General features: G+C 46.7%; 1 pseudogene across 1 annotated transcript; it reads right to left on the reverse strand.

Annotated features, from left to right (window-relative positions):
* Positions 1 to 15,635: 15,635 nt before the first annotated feature.
* Positions 15,636 to 19,786, reverse strand: LOC309372946 (ammonium transporter Rh type A pseudogene; annotated as a pseudogene). The gene is made up of 2 exons (XR_014173492.1): positions 19,747 to 19,786; positions 15,636 to 17,428 (listed from the first exon to the last, which is right to left on the reverse strand). The product of XR_014173492.1 is annotated as an ammonium transporter Rh type A pseudogene (transcript).
* Positions 19,787 to 20,874: the final 1,088 nt, after the last annotated feature.

Raw genomic sequence — 20,874 nt, forward strand, 5'->3', positions numbered from 1 at the left:
CTACACCACTTTTGGGTGGCGGTGGTTTTGTTGTTGCTGATCTTGCAGTGCCAAAAGCCCTCCCCCCACCCCACTCTTTATGTAGTTTCACTTTTTGTTGGACGTGCCAGATTTGGGAGTACAATCTCTGGGAAATGATTGGGAAGTGAAACCCTGAAAAAGCCTTCTCTGAAGATTCTGGCAAAATAATTGGGTTCAAAACAATTACAGTGGTACCTCGGGTTAAGTACTTAATTAGTTTCGGAGGTCCATACTTAACCTGAAACTGTTCTTAACCTGAAGCACCACTTTAGCTAATGGGGCCTCCTGCTGCCGCCGCACCGCCAGAGCACAATTTCTGTTCTCATCCTGAAGCAAAGTTCTTAACCTGAAGCACTATTTCTGGGTTAACGGAGTCTGTAACCTGAAGCGTATGTAACCTGAATCGTATGTAACCCAAGGTACCACTGTAGATTCTCCTGGATCCTTCTCCAAATGACAGGGCAGTGTGTATTTTTATGCCCAAACTTGATTCTTATACTGTAATTAGAATATCGAAAGCACAGCCCTGTTTGTTTGGGTTTTTTAAAAACACGATGGCAGCTTTCTGTCAAATGTGCATGTGAACTATTCAGTTCTTGTTCCTGAAGGGGAGATTTATTTACCTTCAGCCTCCTCTGCTGGTGGAAAGAAAGAAGAGCATCTTCCTTGACCATCGTCTTAGTAACTTTGTTGTTTCCTGTGAAATCCTTGGGAGCCTTTGCCAAGCTGGTCAACGTAGGATTCTGCATTCACATTGCGTGTTTGTGCCATAAACTGCAATGCCGGCTGAAGGCTGAATCGTGCACACGGCAGTGAATAGATCCAACTTGCTTGCAGTGGGCTGAGGCCCAGCAAAAAGGCTGTCCCACTGCTGTATCTCCAAAGATGGTTTGGATGGGGCCAGATCCTGCTGATACGCATGTTGCAGGTCTTGAATTGTGGGTGGTGGGAATGCAGAGTGAAATGGATAAGATCTGCCAGAGGAAAGAACTGCACCTCAGCGGTACAGCATTCTTTGCTCAGGGAAGGGCCCAGGTTTGGCCCTTGCAATCTGCAGGTAGGGCTGAGAAAACCTGTCTAAAAGCTTTGAGAGATACTGCCAGTGTTGACAATGCTGAGCTTAGTGGATTAGTGGCCTGACTATAAGGCAGATTCGGTTCCTAGAGGTCACTGGAATCTTTTATCCCATCAGCTATAGATCAGCCATGGGACGCGGGTGGCGCTGTGGGTTAAACCACAGAGCCTAGGACTTGCCGATCAGAAGGTCGGTGGTTCGAATCCCCACGGCAGGGTGAGCTCCCTTGTTCGGTCCCTGCTCCTGCCAACCTAGCAGTTCAAAAGCACCTCAAAGTGCAAGTAGATAAATAGGTAGCGCTCCTGCGGGAAAGTAAACGACGTTTCTGTGCGCTGCTCTGGTTCGCCAGAAGCGGCTTAGTCATGCTGGCCACATGACCCGGAAGCTGTACGCTGGCTCCCTCGGCCAGTAAAGCGAGATGAGCGCCGCAACCCCAGAGTCGGCCACGACTGGACCTAATGGTCAGGGGTCCCTTTACCTTTACCTTATCTATAGATCAGCCACTGAATTAGTATGGGTGCCTGTATAACTCCTCTCTATTTCCTGTGTAATTTACTAGATGATGATGATTACAAAAAAAAGAGAGAGAGAGGTAAGAATGGTATAAAAGAAAGCTGCCTTCTGTAGGTTTTTCTAGCTGCACTGATAGATAAGTAGCTCACTCGGGCTTCAAATGGGAGCAGTGCCTTGAAATGGCAAGACTTAAACCTGGCATTTAAACCTTAAACCTTCTGGCGGTTCCCTCACTGCGAGAGGCCAAGTTACAGGGAACCAGGCAGAGGGCCTTCTCGGTAGTGGCACCCACTCTGTGGAATGCCCTCCCATCAGATGTCAAAGCGATAAACATCTACCTGACATTCAGAAGACATCTGAAGGCAGCCCTGTTCAGGGAAGTTTTTAATATGTGACATTTTAGTGTATCTTTCATCTTTGTTGGAAGACGCCCATAGTGGCTGGGGAAACCCAGCCAGATGGGCGGGGTACAAATAATAAATTATTATTATTATTATTATTATTATTATTATTATTATTATTATTACTGGCATCTTTCACTGGTGAATCATAGACTTGCAGAGTTGGAAGGGGACACCAAGGATCTTCTAGTCCTACCCCCTGCATGCAGGAATCTCAACCAAAGCATCCATGACAGATGGCCATCCAGTCTGCTTAAAAACCTTCAAGGAAGAAGAGTCCTGAGGGAGATTGCTCCACTGTCGGAAAGGTCTTCCTGATGTTTAGTCGGAATCTCCTTCCTTGTAACTCGTCGGAATCTCCTTCCTTGTAACTCGAAGCCATGGGTTCGAGTCCTACCCTCGGGAGCAGGAGAAAACAAGCTTGCTCCATCCTCCATGCGACAAACCTTTAGATCATGACTAAGCAAACTAGGCATGACTAGGCAAACTAAGGCCTAGGGGCCAGATCCCGCCCTTTCGCCTTCTAATTCTGGCCCGCAGATGGTCTGGGAATCAGCGTGTTTTCACATGGGTAGAATGTGCCCTTTTATTTAAAATGCGTAGCTGCCTAGGTAGGAGAAGTGATTGACATTTTCCAACATTACACCATTGAGTTGGATTTGTGGTTCTGCAGAGAGGTTATTCTGGTCTATATTGTGCCTTTGAAAACTCAATTAAAGACAGCGCAACCCACTGAGTGTAGAGCTACAACACAGTTGACTTAATGGACTTGTTCAAAACCAAACCATCCATTGCCCTTGTCTAAAGGATCTCCTTTAAGGTTTGGAATTGCCCAAAAAAGATGTTAAATTATTTTTGTATGCCACAACTGCAGCAAGAATTTTGTTAACCAAGAATTGGAAAACACAAGAAATACCAACAGTGGAAGATTGGCAGGTGAAGATGATGGACTTTTCGGAGCTGGCCGACCTGACTGGAAAAGTCTGCGACCAGAAGGAGGAGGAGTATCAGGAAGAATGGATGAAATTTAAAGACTATTTAGCTAAATATGTTAAGATAACTTAATTGGAAAAGCTTGCAAATAATAGGCTTAGGATTCAAATATGTAAGGAGAAGATTTAAGATGTTTAAAGTTAAATTAGAAAGAATGAAAGATGTTAAGTGATCAAGTTAATTTTTTGAGAAAATCGATTTTGGAAAACTGTTAAAATGATATACAATCAAATTCAACCAAGGGGATATGAGGAAGTCACTTGATAATGTTACCAAGATTTAAAGAGGATATATGTATGTATGTTTGTCTGTTATGAATTTCTGAAAATCAATAAAAAAATTGAATAAAAATAATGGATCTCCTTTGTGCAGAAATGTCCACATTAGAGCATATTTCTATACTGTGCAACTTTTTTTAAAGCTTTCCCTCACTTGGACCTTGCTGGCCTCAACACCAAGGGGCAGTAGAGAGCCGTCCAGCGTCTCTTCCTGAAATCTATACAGATGTAACTTCATGCTCCATTCCGAATTTTTCGTTTAACAATTCTTTTTAAAAAGAAAGGAAAGTCAGAGCCTCCCTATGGTCAATTCAAACAGTGCCCTATTTATGTGACTGTATTCAGTGAGGGGTTGGAGTCTAGGCCAACTCAAAAGAGGGACACAAGCGATACTTGGCGAAATTGAGGTGTGCGCGGCAGATGAGCTTCACTGGGGTTGCTTAACCCCAAAGAAAAAAGTCTGGCGGTTGCGAAAGAGGGCAGGCCATAGCTCAGTGGTTACAGCACCTGCTCTGCATGCAGAAGGTCGCAGGTTCAATACCCAATGGCCTCTACAGGGAGGACAAGGTGTGTTGTCCCCCTGTCCGCAACCCCAGATTGCTGCTGCCAGTCCGTGTGGACAATATTGAGGCAGATGGAACTAGTGGTCTGACTCGGTGGAAGGGGGCTTTCTGTGCCCCTTTGTTCACTTTTTGCAGGATAATTGGGGGACGGGACACACACAGGCATGGATCCTGCCCGGTGAGCATGAAAGGGGAATGTGCAGTTGGTAAAAACGATTGTTTTGCCAAGGTTTCACTTTAAATAGTGAGTCTCCCCGCTCTTTTTTGAGCGTATTTTGAATAACACACTGAAAATCGGCCTGAGTACCATTCACAAATCATACAGAGAGCAAGACAGAAACCTGATACTTTACCTGCTGCTATGTTTTGCTTCAGTTGGAAGTTTCGGCAGTCTAGCCAAATCAGAAAGGTGAAAATGGTGGGTGAGGAAAGACTCTCACACATTCATACCCAGACCTTAAAAGGCAGCACTTTCTGACAATTGCTATATATTTAATTATATTTATTTTACTAGTTCCCCTCCCGTGCCTTTCACAGCAGCCCAGCACAGAGACATTTTAGCAGGGGAAGGTTTTGTATGGCGTTTATTTTCCTGGAAAGGAAACGTCTGTTGTCAAAAGATTCCCCTGCTAAATTTCCACAACTATCCACTTTTTTAAAAAAAACAAAAACAGGCACAGTCAGTTAAAAGAAGAAGCGAGGAATCTATCACTAAAGAAGATAAGCAAGAGCACTCTGGAGTGTTAAAATACATACTGGAAAAGTGTCTGAAGCAGAAACTCGGGGCACTTCAAGACTGTCGTGGTCTTAGGGTGGCATTCAGACACATCGTGGCAAATCCAAGTTGTGCAATTAGTGCTGCAAACCTGATTTCCCAATATTCATTCATTCATCCTTTTGTTTGTTTGTTTGTTTGTTTGTTTGTTTACTTATAGTGTGTCTTTCCCCCAGAACTGGGGTAAGAGACAGCTCACAAAATTTAAAACAAACACAGATAGTTAAAAACACAGATAATTAAAAAAACCTAGGTATACTACAACAGAACTCAAAGCTGATGTAACAAGAAATCTATTTTAATGCAGGTAAAATAGAAATCTATTTTAATGCTCTCATGGAAGTGAGAGCTGGACCATAAAGAAGGCTGATCGCCGAAGAATGGATGCTTTTGAATTATGGTGCTGGAGGAGACTCTTGAGAGTCCCATGGACTGCAAGAAGATCAAACCTATCCATTCTTAAGGAAATCAGCTCTGAGTGCTCACTGGAAGGACAGATCCTGAAGCTGAGGCTCCAATACTTTGGCCACCTCATTTGAAGAGAAGACTCCCTGGAAAAGACCCTGATGTTGGGAAAGATGGAGGGCACAAGGAGAAGGGGAGGGCAGAGGACGAGATGGTTGGGCAGTGTTCTTGAAGCTACCAGCATGAGTTTGACCAAACTGCGGGAGGCAGTGGAAGACAGGAGGACCTGGCGTGCTCTGGTCCAGGGGGGGTCACGAAGAGTCGGACACGACTAAACAACAACAACAAGTAAAAAGGGGGTGTGATGGGGAAATTCACCTGAAAGTGTAGGAGAGAATAATTGAAAGGGACTCTGAGGATCATCTAGTCTAACCCCCTGCAGTGCAGGATAAGACTTCTTTGGCAACGGCATTGAATCTCTCTGCAATCGGATCAGCATGAATGCTCACTGAATAACCAACATTGCCTAATCTTCCTGAAAACATCAGGATGAACGCTCCATAGACAGACAGCCTTCTGTTCCCCCTTCCTCCTTCCCGCAGTTCCTCCGCTGCGTTGCCCAGGCATCAAAACTCTTCCTTAAAAAGAGACATTGCTTTGCAGAAGAAGGAGCCCGACAGGATCAGGCCAACAGCTTACCTTGTCCAGTCCTCCTTCAGTGGCCGATAAGATGCTTTTGGGAAGCCTGCAAACAAGACCTGAGCACTCGAGATCCCAGACACCCGGGGTTCGGAGATATCCTCCCTCTGATCTTGGCGTTTTCATTTTTTTAAAAAAGATATTTATTAAAATTTTCAATATTAATACAATAAAAATCAAAAAGAAAAAATAACAAAGATACAAAAATAAAAATAATTAAAAACACACAAATTTTCCATAACTTATTTTCCTTTAACTTACTTCCCAGACCTCCTCATACCTCCCTTTTTTGTATTCCAATTCAAATTGTTAGTTCAGCAAATCCTTATTTCTCTTAAAACATTACAGCTGGAAACCACTTAATTTCTATCTGACATTGTTCTAACATTCATTGATTTTGCAATATTTCTGTAAATAGTCTTTGAATTTCTTCCAATCTTCTTCCGCCGACTCTTCTCCCTGGTCTCGGATTCTGCCAGTCATTTCTGCCAATCCCATATAGTCCATCACCTTGATCTTGGCGTTTTCATAGCTGGTATTCATTCGTAGCCTTTATCTTCCATGAAAGACACACATGCCTTTAAAAACCACCATATTTGTCGCTCTATAAGATGCACCCGACCATAAGACGCACCTAATTTTAGAGGAGGAGAACAAGAAAAAAAAAATTCTCTTCCTCTCTGCGCAGTGCCCCTTCAGCGAAGCAGCAGGAGAAATGGAGCCCCTTCCATTTCTCCTCCTGCTTTGCTGAAGGGGCGCTGCGCAGAGAGGGAAAGCTGTGCAGCGCCTCTCCAGCGAAGCAAAACCAGGAGAGCAAGAGGAATCGGTGCGCACCGACCCCTCTCGCTCTTCAGGCTTCAGCGAAAGCAACGCGAAGCCTCCGGAGTGAGGGCGGGAGCGCTCCTGCTGCACTTCGGAGGCTTCCCATTGCTTTCGCTGCACCCATGGAGCCTGCACTCGCTGCATAAAACACACACACATTTCCCCTTACTTTTTAGGAGGGGAAAAGTGCATCTTATAGGGTGAAAAATATGGTACAGTGGTACCTCGCAAGACGAAATTAATTCGTTCTGCGAGTTTTTTCGTTCTACGAGTTTTTTCATCTTGCGAAGCACGGATTCCCTGGGTATTAACGGTTTTAAGAAAAAGGAAACAAACTCGCAAGACGTTTTCGTCTTGCGACGCAAGCCCATAGGGAAATTCGTCTTGCGAAGCAACTCGAAAAATGAAAAACTCTTTCGTCTTGCGAGTTTTTCGTCTTACGAGGCATTCGTCTTGCGAGGTACCACTGTACCTGATTTTGGTGGCCATGAAGGCTGGTGAGGGTGTTTTCCAGCCCAGGGATGCTTCAGGATTTTGTGCGGCCTGCATTTGAGGGAGACCAAGCCAATTCACATGTACACTGACACCGCCCACAAAACCATTGTGCAAGATATAGCCCAGCAATCAGTCAGATATCACACTTCTCCAAATGTTGTGATGTGATTCTTGGCTGTAAGAACGTTCATGCACGAATGCAGAAGATACGGAGAAAATGCACATCTTCTTTCCATCTTCTGTTTTGATTTTTACAAATTATTATGCTGTTGAAAAGCAGGCGTGGGAGGTTGCCAATTTCAGCGGAGGGCAGAGGGAGGGAGGATGCTTAACCCTTTCAACCATTTCTCAAAATCAGTGGTGGGGACTGGAAGAAGACCAGGAAAGGAAGGGAATCTCCCCCAAGCCCAATGCTATTCCTCTCCCAATTACAGCCTTCGTTCTTTTGTGCTCAGTCGGAGGGGAGTTGCAAGTTGCTAGCTTAGTCCTGAAAGGGTGGGGAAAGCAGGGATGGATTTCCTCATAGCAAAAACAATGTCACCAAATGTCCTCAGAGGGATGATGGCATGGAAACTCAGGACGGAAGGAAGGAAAGAGTGGAGGGGGCAGGAGAGAGAGAGAGGAGAGGCAGGGAGAAGGGATCAGAGCAAAACAACCGGAAGAAGGAAACAGGGACAGGAGAGTCTCACCAAAATAGCAGCGGAGAGGGGGGAGAAGGAGGCGAGGGAGGTTTCCTCCCAGAGCAGCCATGGGGGGCAAGAGAGGGGCTGGGGTTCCTGAGGAAGGCCCAGGAATACCTTCAAGGTCTCTCTGCATGCACCTGCGCCTGGCTGGAATACTGCATACAGTTCTGATTGCCCCTTTGAAAAATATATTATATTGTACTTATGTTGCACTTTCTCCCAGCCCACGCGTGACTCTACAGATTGCGGAGAACAGGGCAACTGAAATGTTGGGATGAGAATGAAAGTGGGGTTTTTCCCTACAAGGAGAGACTGAAGCATCTGGGTTTTTTTCTTAGGTGAGAAAGCAGACAAAGGGGAGGAATGATGCTGGCGAGTTCTGCAAACGCGGTAAGGAATCTGGAAATCGCATCCGATGAGGATTGCTTGATAGCTGCCTGCAAATATCCGAAGGGCTGCTTTGGAGCAGATTGGGCAGACGTCCCGAGTGCAGGACTTCGAGCCAAGGGATGTAAATTGGAGGGAAGCAGTTTGGGGCTAAACATCAGGGGAACTTTTCTAACAGAAAGAGCTGGACTCCTAATGGCCAAAGCAGTAGCACAGGCTGCCTCAGGACTGGGTATTTAAGCAGAGAACAGATGCTCATCTGCCGCAGAGATTGTAGTTGCATCTTGTTTTGCAAATCCTGCTCTGGCTGAATTTATTTTATTCCATTTGCCACGACTCGATGTTTTTATGCTTCTGTTTCCCCGGCTCATGTGTGATTTTTATTGTTTATTTTTCATATTTGCTGGAATGAATTACTCCCATGATAAAACAGAGGCTCGTTAGCCACCCTGGACCATGGTTGCAGGTCCTGAACTGAAGGGGCAGCATGTCCATGCATTTCCAATTAAATAAAAAAATAAATATCCTCTTCCAAGCGCACGATGATTGTGGTTAATAAGAATTCATGGGCCAGACTTTCGGCAGACAGTCCTGATTTTTTGGAGCCGTTTAGGGAGGGTCCATCTGCTGTCCTCTCGCTGGCTCCAGACAGACAAGAGGAATTCCGTTCAGGATGTGGCAGGATGGGACAGGCTGAGAGAGGGCAGGCAGGCAGGTGTGTGAAGTGCAGAACAAAGGGGAAAGGGGATAGAGAATCCCTTGGGTGTGTATGTGTGTGAAGACAGAAACTTTGGATAAGGGATGACTGCCTACCCTTCATGAGCAGCCCTCATTACCTGCCCTGCCCAGCGTTCTTAAATAGGTATCCTGGCCACCAAACCTTGCAGATCCAATTCAAGCTTCATATAGTACAGGCTTCCTCAAACCTGGCCCTCCAGATGTTTTTGGCCTACAACTCCCATGATCCCTAGCTAGCAGGACCAGTGGTCAGGGATGATGGGAATTGTAGTCTCAAAATATCTGGAGGGCCGAGTTTGAGGAAGCCTGATACAGTGTTACCTCAGGTTAAGAACTTAATTCGTTCTGGAGGTCTGTTCTTAACCTGAAACTGTTCTTAACCTGAAGCACCACTTTAGATAATGGGGCCTCCTGCTGTCGCCGCGCCGCTGGATCACAATCTGTTCTCATCCTGAAGCAAAGTTCTTAACCCAAGGTAGTATTTCTGGGTTAGCGGAGTCTGTAATCGGAAGCGTCTGTAACCTGAGGTACCACTGTATTAAGGCCGTGCTCATGGATGACAATCTTACTCGGCTATGAGCGATTGCCAAAGAAGATGAAGTTAAGAGCCTGCTGGATTGAACCAGTGGTCCATCCATTCCGGCATTCCATTTTCACAGTGGCCAACCAGATTCCTGTGTGGAATCTGCAAGCAGGGTTTGAGCATGAGGACATTTTTCTAAGCTTTCGAGCAACTGGCATTCAGAACTGGCATTCTGTAGAGGCAGAGCAGAGTCGTCATGGCTAGCAGCCACCAATAGTCCTCTCCTCTGTGAATTTGCCTCATCCTCTTTTAAAGCCACCCATGTTGGCAGCCCTCACTGCTTCTTGTGGGTGTGAGTTCCACAGTCTCTCTGGCTTAACAGGCTTATTAACAGGGTTTTATACAGCTCCCTCTTAATCCAGGCCTGCGGCAGGTTGCCTCCTAGACCAAAGGGAAGGCCGAGAGAGAGTGGGGGAAGCTTATATTTAGGAGGGAGCTACACAGTTCATGAGGGACACGGGTGGCGCTGTGGTCTAAACCACAGAGCCTAGGGCTTGCCAATCAGAAGATCGGCGGTTTGAATCCCTGTGACGGGGTGAGCTCAGATTGCTCGGGCCCTGCTCCTGCCAACCTAGCAGTTCAAAAGCACATCAAAGTGCAAGTAGATAAATAGGTACCGCTCCGGCTGGAAGGTAAACGGCGTTTCCGTATGCTGCTCTGGTTCGCCAGAAGCGGCTTAGTCATGCTGGCCACATGACCCGGAACCTGTACGCCGGCTCCCTTGGCCAGTAAAGCGAGATGAGCACCGCAACCCCAGAGTCGTCCGTGACTAGACCTAATGGTCAGGGGTCCCTTTACCTTTACACAGTTCACACCGTGCCTGAACAAGGAGCATGTAGAGGTCAAAACCAAATTTTAAAAATGGTATCTGAAGAAGTGTGCATGCACAGAAAAGCTCATACCAATAACAAACTTAGTTGGTCTCTAAGGTGCTACTGGAATGAATTTTATTTTTATGAATTTTATTATTTTGTTTTTACTATGGCAGACCAACACTGCTACCTATCTGCATGTAGAGGTCTACGTCCTTGCCTCCTGCAATGGCACTTTCTATTTATACCCACCAGGCATGGATCAACAAAAGTGTTGGTTGATATGTTTGCTCTCTTTCTTCCCAGGACAGCCATCAGCCAGATATGAAGACCAGCGACTGTGGGTTATTAGGAGTGACTTGTAATCTATCCTCCTGGTCTCTGACCACTATGGTCCTGTATACCTGAAGGAGCGTCTCCATCCCCATTGTTCTGCCCGGACACTGAGGTCCAATGCCAAGGGCCTTCTGGCAGTTCCCTCATTGTGAGAAGTGAGGCTACAGGGAACCAGGCAGAGGGCCTTCTTGGTAGTGGCGCCCACCCTGTGGAACGCCCTCCCATCAGATGTCAAGGGAATAAGCAGCGATCCTATTTTTAAAAGACATCTGAAGGCAGCCCTGTTTCAGGAAGTTTTTAATATTTAATGCTGTATTGTTTTTAACACTCGATTGGGAGCCGCCCAGAGTGGCTGGGGAAACTCAGCCAGATGGGCGAGGTATACATAATAAATTATTATTATTATTATTATTATTATTATTATTATTATTATTATTATTATTATTATTATTCGGCTGGGCTGTCTTGTGCTCAAGTGAAGGGTTTTTATTTTGTTGTTGTTTGATTTTTCTGCCCACTTTCACCACAATACTTTTTGATATTTGCATAAACATGTAATCCAATAAACACGCTGTCTATTCTGGTTTCTGATATTTCAGTTCTCCACATTTTCCCACAGCTGTTTGCTTTCCCCTTTTTTAAAGTTCCTCCTGAAAAAAATCACCAGCAATCTAGTGCAAATTTCTCTTAATATACACTTTTTTTTGCATGCAATTTTGTCAAATATACCAGTTTTGGCAAAGCGATTTCTCCCAATATAATGCATTTTTGTAGTTTATTTTCATTAATATGTATGTTTTTTCCATGCACACTTGACCATAGTATGTTGCATTTAGAACACCTTCTTTGGCCGGAAAACTGCCTTGCAGAATTCAGAGCAGTGCGAATTTTCGAAGGATAGCTGTATTTCAAGATGTGCACTATTTCGGAAAGCGTGGGTTTTATAGGTTTGGCTTTGAATTTCTCCTGCATCCCACACAGGGGGAAGAAAAGTGTGAGAAGACATAGCATAACACCAGTCTTGAAAGACCTACATTGACTCCCAGTACGTTTCCAAGCACAATTCAAAGTGTTGGTGCTGACCTTGAAAGCCCTAAACGGCCTCAGTCCAGTATATCTGAAGGAGCGTCTCCTCCCCCATCGTTCTGTCCGGACACTGAGGTCCAGCTCTGAGGGCCTTCTGGCGGTTCCCTCACTGCGAGAGGCCAAGTTACAGGGAACCAGGCAGAGGGCCTTCTCGGTAGTGGCACCCGCCCTGTGGAACGCCCTCCCATCAGATGTCAAAGAGATAAACAACTACCTGACATTCAGAAGACATCTGAAGGCAGCCCTGTTCAGGGAAGTTTTTAATATGTGACATTTTAGTGTATCTTTCATCTTTGTTGGAAGCCGCCCAGAGTGGCTGGGGAAACCCAGCCAGATGGGCGGGGTACAAATAATAAATAATAATAATAATAATAATAATTATTATTATTATTATTATTATTATTATTATTATTATTATTATAGCATCCTAGTGTAAGGGATTCCACAGCGGACTCTCAACCTATAGCATGGACCTCTTCTTAAAAACCTCCCAGGAAGGAAAGTCCATCGCCTCTCGTGGGAGCCTGTTCCACTGCTAAACAGCTAGTGCTGTCAGAAAGTTCTTCCTGAGGTTTAGTCGGAATCTCCTTCCTTGTAACTCGAAGCCATGGGTTCGAGTCCTACCCCCAGGAGCAGGAGAAAGCAAGCTTGCTCCCTCTTCCATGTGATACCCCTGACCAGCCGTGTCTCTACAGCATTTGAGACACAGGTCTTTCCGATCTCTGCTGGGCAGCCTTGAGCATCACATCGGGGTCCTTAACATGTAAAACAATGTGCTATAGATACCAATTCCATGCTAGTTGGCGTGAGCCAGTGTGGTGTAGTGGTTAAGAGAGGTGGACTCGTAATCTGGTGAACCGGGTTCGCTTTCCCGCTCCTCCACATGCAACTGCTTGGTGACCTTGGGCTGGTCACACTTCTCTGAAGTCTCTCAGCCCCACTCACCTCACAGAGTGTTTGTTGTGGGGGAGGAAGGGAAAGGAAAATGTTAGCCACTTTGAGACTCCTTAAAGGTAAAGGGACCCCTGACCATTAGGTCCAGTCGCGGATGACTCTGGGGTTGCAGCGCTCATCTCGCTTGACTGGCTGAGGGAGCTGGCGTACAACTTCCGGGTCATGTGGCCAGCATGACTAAGCCGCTTCTGGTGAACCAGAGCAGCGCATGGAAACGCCGTTTACCTTCCCGCTGGAGTGGTACCTATTTATCTACTTGCACTTGGATGTGCTTTCGAACTGCTAGGTTGGCAGGAGCAGGGATTGAGCAACGGGAGCTCACCCCATTGCGGGGATTCGAACTGCCAACCTTCGGATCGGCAAGCCCTAGGCTCTGTGGTTTAGACCACAGCGCCACCCGCGTCTCTTTGAGACTCCTTAGGGTAGTGATAAAGCAGGATATCAAATCCAAACTCTTCTTCTTCCTCTGACGCACCACCTCCGTACCCTCTGGTACTCTCCATATACCACACAGACTCCTGAGGTTCGCTCCCCCTAGGCCTCCCCATGGCATTGCACCCCCCCGTTGCCTCCTGCCTCGAAAGGAGACAGGATTGTTTTTCAAGAGAACGATGCTTTTTTCTTTCCCCCAAGTGGAGGAGTCAGCGCTGGTGTTCCTTTGTCAGGCTCTGCACAGCATTTTACGCTGACAATTAACAAAACAAACACAGGCCGTTCTCGGGTCTGTTTGCGATTATTTGCCTTAACGATTCCCCAGCCTCGCTCTCGGGCCTTCTCTCACGCGTGGCCCTGCGCCAAGCGGGGGGGGTGTGTGTGTGCCGTTGTCGAATACGTCTTGCAGAAGTTTTTCTGCTTTTTGGTGGTGGCTTCTGGCTCCACGAGGAGGACCTGGAACATCCCGGCATCTCCCAGAGCGCTGACAGGGCGCCAAGGCATCCTCGGGCCAGTCTCTGGGGTGCCTCATGAGTGTGGGAAGCTTCGCTCCCTCGCAAAGACCTCCTCGCTCCTGCGCCGAAGCGCCGCACGCTGAATTTTCAATACCCGTAACACACTGCACCCAACTCTCCTCACCCTCTGGTGCATATACAGTGGTACCTCAGGTTACAGACGCTTCAGGTTACAGATTCTGCTAGCCCAGAAATAGTACCTTGGGTTAAGAACTTTGCTTCAGGGTGAGAACAGAAATCACCCTGCGGCAGCAGGAGGCCCCATTAGCTAAAGTGGTACCTCAGGTTAAGAACAGTTTCAGGTTAAGAACGGACCTCTAGAACGAATTAAGTTCTTTTTTTTCTCTTAAATAATTTTTATTAATTTTCAATACATCACACTCATACACATTTTATCTGATTTTAACAAAATTCAAATTTTGGTCTTCCTTTGGCTTCTCTGGTAATCATCCATTTTTACCATTCAATACACATTTCTTTCATTATATTGCCATTTATCTTCCCTCGTTTTTTCTATTTCCTTTAAACAATACCTCTTACACTAGCGTTGTTTGCACCTCACATATATTTTTCAGATATTCTACAAATTTCCCCCAATCTTCGATGAACTTTTGATTTCAAGTATATCTTATTTTCCCGGTCAGTTTATCAAGTTCCGAGTAGTCCGTTAGTTTCATTCTCCATTCTTGAATTGTCGGTATTTCCTCTTGTTTCCATTTTTGGGCCATTAAAATTCTTGCTGCTGTAACTGCGTACTGGAAGAGTTTACAGTCTTTTCTTCTTATTTCTTTTCCTGTGATCCCTAAAAGAAAAGCTTCTGGTTTCTTAACAAAGGTGTATCTTAACATCTTTTTCAATTCATTATATATTGCCTCCCAGAAGCTCTTTACCTTTTTACATTCCCACCACATGTGGTAGAAAGAACCCTCCTTTTCTTTACATTTCCAGGACTTATTACATGTTTTATACATTTTTGCCAATTTTGCCGGTGTGATATACCATCTATAAAACATTTTCATTACATTTTCCTTCAACCCCACACACGCAGTAAATTTTAAATTTTCTTTCCAAAGTTTTCCCCAATCTTCAAATTGAATGTTATATCCAAAACATCCAATTCGTTGGATAGAACGAATTAAGTTCTTAACCTGAGGTAGCACTGTATGTGTATGTTGGCATCCGTCTGTCTTGAGAGACAATGGAGTATGCCTCCAGGGGTGAAGTCAAACCACTGCATTTGCAGCACCGAAGTGAGCTCCCTAGGGCTCAAGCCTGGGCAGTGTGGATGGAGGTCCTGGTCTGCCCAGATGACAAGACTCTCAGCCTCTCTGATGTGGTCCAAGGCTCTCTCTTGTCCCACCACCAACCATGCCTCTGATGTCGATGGGACGAGAGAAAGTGCTTAGCACCTGGTCAGGTGTGTGTGTATGTGTGTATGCAATTTCAAATCCAATACAGTAAAAATGTCCATGAAAAATGTCCGTGGTAACTAAAAGTCACCCACCCTTAACATATCTGCTACCAAAGCCCTGGCCTAGTCATTTTGTCTAGTCCAAGAGAAGGGGAGGCTAAAACAACTCATCTTGGAGCTGCTAAAATAGTTGGGGGAAATCAGCCTAGATGCCCCAGCAGCTGACAACTCTGTGCTACTCTTAAGTATAGTGGTTTAATTTACCGAAACTGTAAATGCTTGCATGCATTACTATGTGTTTAAATCTGATGGGTTGGTAGCTGAATTCTAGAGAGTCCTCTAGACGTTCTCATGTGATTGGCTAACATTGGTCACATGAGAGGTGTTTAGTGAAGGAGAGACTCCATTTTTATGTGAAGCAAGATGACTGTGTTTTAGAATCCACTGTGAACACTGCTAAGTTGAATAGAGCGTTGGAGTGCTTATTCTCTGCTTGGAAGAAAAGAGAGCTAAGCTGCAGGAGAAGGTGAAAGTAGAAATATTTCATAGGAGCTGTATGGCATGGCCTAACTGAGATGCAGAAAACTGAGTGCTGAGCTCTGGAAAGAGGAAAATGCAGTTGTTTTGGAAGTTAGAAGAAGAGACTGCAAACCCATGCTTGGAGAAGCATGTGACTGTAAATATTATGTTGTAATTCAACAATAAGTTTCTGCAAGTCAAGTTTTTGAATGTTAAATTCTGGACAGTGATTTAATTTCCAAAGAAAGGTGTCAGTCATATATATGATTTGAGCTTCTTAGCTGCGTTTTCGCTGCCCTCACTTCAGAAGCTACCTCTGTGTTTGGGTCAATTGTCCCATCTGCCTCCAAGCAGGAGGTCCTACTTCAAATCTTCCAGCCCTGACAGCACGACACTCCAGGAAAACCATGGCAAATGTTACTCTCCCACTCAGTGATGCCCTGCTGTTTTATTTCTGCTTTGAAGGCACAAGCAGACAGACCCTCAAGCTTTGTCCTTCAGGGGCACCAGGAGGTCACCACCAGCCTGCTCAACACTCGAGTTCTCCGTTGACTCTTGGATCTTGAAGTAAAGAGCGTCGTCAAAGCAGAGTTGGTCAGGCGGCTGTGCTAAAAAAGGCAGTTTCAAAACCAACCCGGTGAAGTAGCCACCCACAAGGGACACGAGTATGGAGATACCGAGACCTGCAGCCTGGTGGAGAGCTTGCTGCGTGGTGCTCCTTCCCATGTTCTCCCCTGACAAGGTTGCCTCCAGGGTGACGTTCTGTGGCAGGAAGCCACGCTGAGGGAAGACCTGGTGAAGGCGAGGTCCATAGGCCTCATCCGGCACCAACAAGATGGCTATGATTCCGCCCACAGCGCCAATGATGCCTGGTAAGCCGTGAAGGTTGTGGATTCCACACTGGTCCTGGAGGCGAACTCTAGTGGCCAAGAACGGTGACATGTACTTGAACCCAAGGATGCAGGCTAGCGAGGAAACAATTCCCAGGGCGAATGCCCCAGCTGGTGAAATGACCATGTCTGCTACCGCGCCAATGGCCACCCCTCCGGCCAACGTGGCGTTCTGCAGGTGGCACAGGTTCAGTTTCCCCTTCTTCTCCAGGAGGCTGGAGGTGGCAAAGGAGGTCAGGGCACTGGCACTGAGAGTAAGCCACGTGTGAAGCACAGCCCTGTGCTGAGCATCTCCTTGGTGGGCGAGGACAGCCACGAAACTGGGCCAGAACACCCAAAGAAACATGGTCCCCACCAAGGACAGAAGGTCGGAGATGTAAGATGGAGTCTCCATTGGGTGCCCCAGCTGCAATCCCGGCCGGTAGAGAGCGATGGAAGTGCCCAGCCCGAAATAGCAAGCAAAGACATGGAGGGTTATGGTTCCTCCAACATCCACTGCCTGGAAATAACTCACGATGAGCCACTCGCAGGCCACGTAGAGAGGGATTTCGCACAAGCTCATGAGAAGAAGCTGGATGGGGCTTGTGCGACCCAGGATGGCCCCAGCAGAGATGAGGACCGTCACGGCTGCAAACTCGGCCGTGAGGATGTTGTAGAGGCCGAGGTGGACTCTCCCATGTTGGCCGTAGTGTACGAAGCCCTGGATGACCAGGGCCCACTGGGTGGAGAAGTTGGCCAGTAGGAAGTTGCAGGCCACGGCGCTGACTCCGTAGCCCTTCATGAAAGCCAGCAGCAAGCCCAACCCCACCAACAGCATCAGCTGGATGTCCTGGAAAAGGGGGAAGATGGCGTAGACCTGGTTGGCGGATGGGTCAGCATCAGCAGGCTGGCTGGCGGCGTCCGTGTGCTCATCGTATGTCACAAAGAGGGCGAAGATCACCAGCATGGCTCCCTGGAAGAGGAACAGCAAGGCAGGCAGCCGACAGCGGAGGCTGGTGGAGAACACTTTGGACATCTTGCAGGAGGAGACGCCAAGAAGATCCTGCAGAAAGGGGAACGCAGAACCACAAGGTCAGCCAGTTCATTGGCAAGCGCTGTAGTCAGAAGTAATTAAAAATGCCTGCCATATTCTTGTTGGCTTCAGATAATAATACTAATACTAATAATACTAATAATAATAATAATAATAATAATAATAATAATTTATTTATACCCCGCCCTCCCCGGCCAGAGCTGGGCTGAGGGCCACTAACACCAATAAAATCACTTTAAAAGCATAATGGGGGGGGGGACCAATTTAAAATACAGGTTAAAATGCAATTTAAAATGCAGCCTCATTTTAAAAGTAGCTGATAGGTCAAAACCATAAGGGGAGGGAAACATAAGGGTCAGACTGAGTCCAAATCAAAGGCCAGGCGGAACAGCTCTGTCTTGCAGGCCCTGCGGAAAGATGTCAAGTCCCGCAAGGCCCTAGTCTCCTGTGACAGAGTGTTCCACCAAGTCAGGGCCAGTACTGAAAAGGCCCTGGCTCTAGTTGAGACCTATCTAACCACCTTGCGACCTGGGACCTCCAAAATGTTGTCATTTGTGGACCTTAAGGTCCGCCACATGGCATACCAGGAGAGGCGGTCCCGTAGGTACAAGGGTCCTAGGCTGCGTAGGTCTTTAAAGGTCAAAACCAGCACCTTAAACCTGACCCTGTACTCCACCGGGAGCCAGTGCAGTTGGTAAAGCACTGGGTGAATGTGATCCTGCTGTGAGGACCCCGTAAGGAGCCTCGCCGTGGCATTCTGCACCCGCTGGAGTTTCTGGGTCAGCTTCAAGGGCAGATTGGAGATAGCACTACGCAACACAATAGGACATTAAATCTTTCTTCTTTTTTTAACCACCATATGGGAAGACCCATGGGGGGAAAATAGACCGATAACTTCCACATCTGATGCTCTGGTACTGTCACTGTTTATCTTTTATTAGTGGCATTAAACATTAACCAGCGATAGATTCGAACTGTTCGGCAACTGAGCTTCTTTTTCTGCAGCACACCCAAACTGCACGTGTTTTTCGATTTCTTGAACCATTAAAAGACACGTGTGCAAATACAAACGTTGCCGGCTGCCAAGGCTGCCACCAGGATGCGTGTGTGCACTGTTGCATAGGCTTCTGGAGTTACTGACAAATGGCAAATAAACCTAAGGACCTAAGAAAATCCTGGGGGCGGGGTGTGTCCTGGCCTAAAGCCCGACTTGTTCAGAATCCTGTCCTCACAGGGTTCAAGCAGGACCTGAGAGCAACAGCACTCTCGTCTCCAATTTCCACTTATCGAAACGATAACATAAACTGAAACGCATCTATCCTTCAATATCTGCAGTCCTCTGAATGCTGCAATGCAATTCTCCAAGCCGGTAATGTGCACATAAATGAATGCATTAGGGATAGTGCGTATAAAAATGGTTATGCAAACGAAAGTAGCACATGAAACACACTCTTTTAGGGGGAAACGGCTTGCGTAAATGTACACATTAAGCAAAATTGCGTACAAAATTAGGACTAAAGCACACTAAAACGCTGAAGGGCTTTAAAAGAAATACTGTATTTCCCCATGTATTTTTGACTCAGGAACCATGTCAAAAAAATTGGGTTTGTCCCATACATGGATAGTGGTGTGGAGGGGACGCTGCGTGCAATTTCCCCTAAAAAGGCTCAACTACTTTGGACCATCTCCCCTCATTTTCTTTAAATTTAGTCCCCCAAAATTGTACAGTGATGCACAAGTACAATCCTCTCTGCAAATCCTGGAGTTTCCTGCAAGGTATAAGGAAACAAATGATATGCACCCTTGCCAAATCCAGCTGTTATTGTGACAGAATTTCTATCACCTTGGAGGAGAATTTCGGTCACCGTCATACATTAATGGACTGCAACTCCCATCAGCCCCAGGCAGCGTCACCAATGGCTAGGTAGGATGGGAACCGTGGCCCAGAAAATTCTCGAGAGCGCTAGGGGTGGGGAAGGTGACCCTCTGTGATTCCCCCATCATTCTGCCTGGACGCTGAGGTCCAGCACCAAGGGCCTTCTGGCAGTTCCCTCACTGCGAGAAGCCAAGTTACAGGGAACCAGGCAGAGGGCCTTCTCGGTAGTGGCGCCCGCCCTGTGGAACGCCCTCCCAGCAGATGTCAAAGAGAACAACAACTACCAGACTTTTAGAAGACATCTTCAGGGAAGTTTTTAATATGTGACATTTTGATGTATTTTTAATCTTTGTTGGAAGCCGCCCAGAGTGGCTGGGGAAACCGACCCAGATGTGTGGGGTACAAATAATAAATTATTATTATTATTATTATTATTATTATTATTACTTGCCTGACAGCAGGAATTTGCAAATTCAGAAGCTTCCGGGCAGTTCTCTCTTCTAAACCAGTTTGGAGTTTGCTTCACCTGTTGCAGAAAGAGGAAAGGACCCGTTACGTCTTGAGGAGAAAGAGTGCTCTGACGAGGTTTGAAAGGACACAGAAAGTGCTTACTTCAGATTTGTAATAAATACGACATGCCTGCTGATATGGACACTCGGCACCTGATCCCTGTTTTCTGGGAATAGCCAATGGGTGGAAAGGGGAGAGGGATTCTGACTGTCTATCCCACTTCCATGTGATGGTTGGATCTCCGGCATAAAGCCTACAAGCGATTGCTGAACAGGTGCGACCGAACCCATCCAAGGACTGAGAAATGATTTGTCCTCACCTGTTCTCTGCCTTGCAAGCCCCAGAGTGCAAAGTCTCCCCTTGTGTCTATCGTGGTGATAACGATCAAACATACAGCTGAGAGAGGGAGCATAACCCTTTCATCTCCAGCAGGCCTGCACTGGTTTACTTATCTCACAGAAACGGGAAGAGCTGTGGCTCAGTGGGTGAACGTCAGCCAGGTTCAGTCCTGTGCAACCCCTGCTGGGGTTGGGGAAAACTCTTGGGAACCAGTGTCAGATATATACCCCTGCAAGTTGCAGCATGTGCCCTCCCTCAGGAGGATAGGAGAGGGAGAGAGGGAGGGAGCGAGAGAGAGGTAAAAGAAGAAGAAAAACAAGAGTTTGGATTTTATATCTCGCAGGTGGCGCTGTGGGCTAAACCACAGAGCCTAGGACTTGCTGATCAGAAGGTTGGCAGTTCGAATCCCCGCAATGGGGTGAGCTCCCGTTGTTCGGTCCCTGCTCCTGCCAACCTAGCAGTTTGAAAGCACGTCAAAGTGCAAGTAGATAAATAGGTACCACTCCGGCGGGATGGTAAATGGCGTTTCCATGCACTGCTCTGGTTCGCCAGAAGCGGCTTAGACATGCTGGCCACATGACCCGGAAGCTGTACGCCGGCTCCCTCGGCCAATAAAGCAAGATGAGCGCCGCAACCCCAGAGTCGGTTACCACTGGACCTAATGGTCAGGGGTCCCTTTACCTTTAAGGAGTCTCAAAGCGGCCAACAATCTCCTTTCCCTTCCTCCCCC

The sequence above is a fragment of the Podarcis melisellensis genome (genome assembly GCF_964234715.1).
Source record: "Podarcis melisellensis genome assembly, chromosome: 6".
NCBI classification, from domain to species: Eukaryota; Metazoa; Chordata; class Lepidosauria; order Squamata; family Lacertidae; genus Podarcis; species Podarcis melisellensis.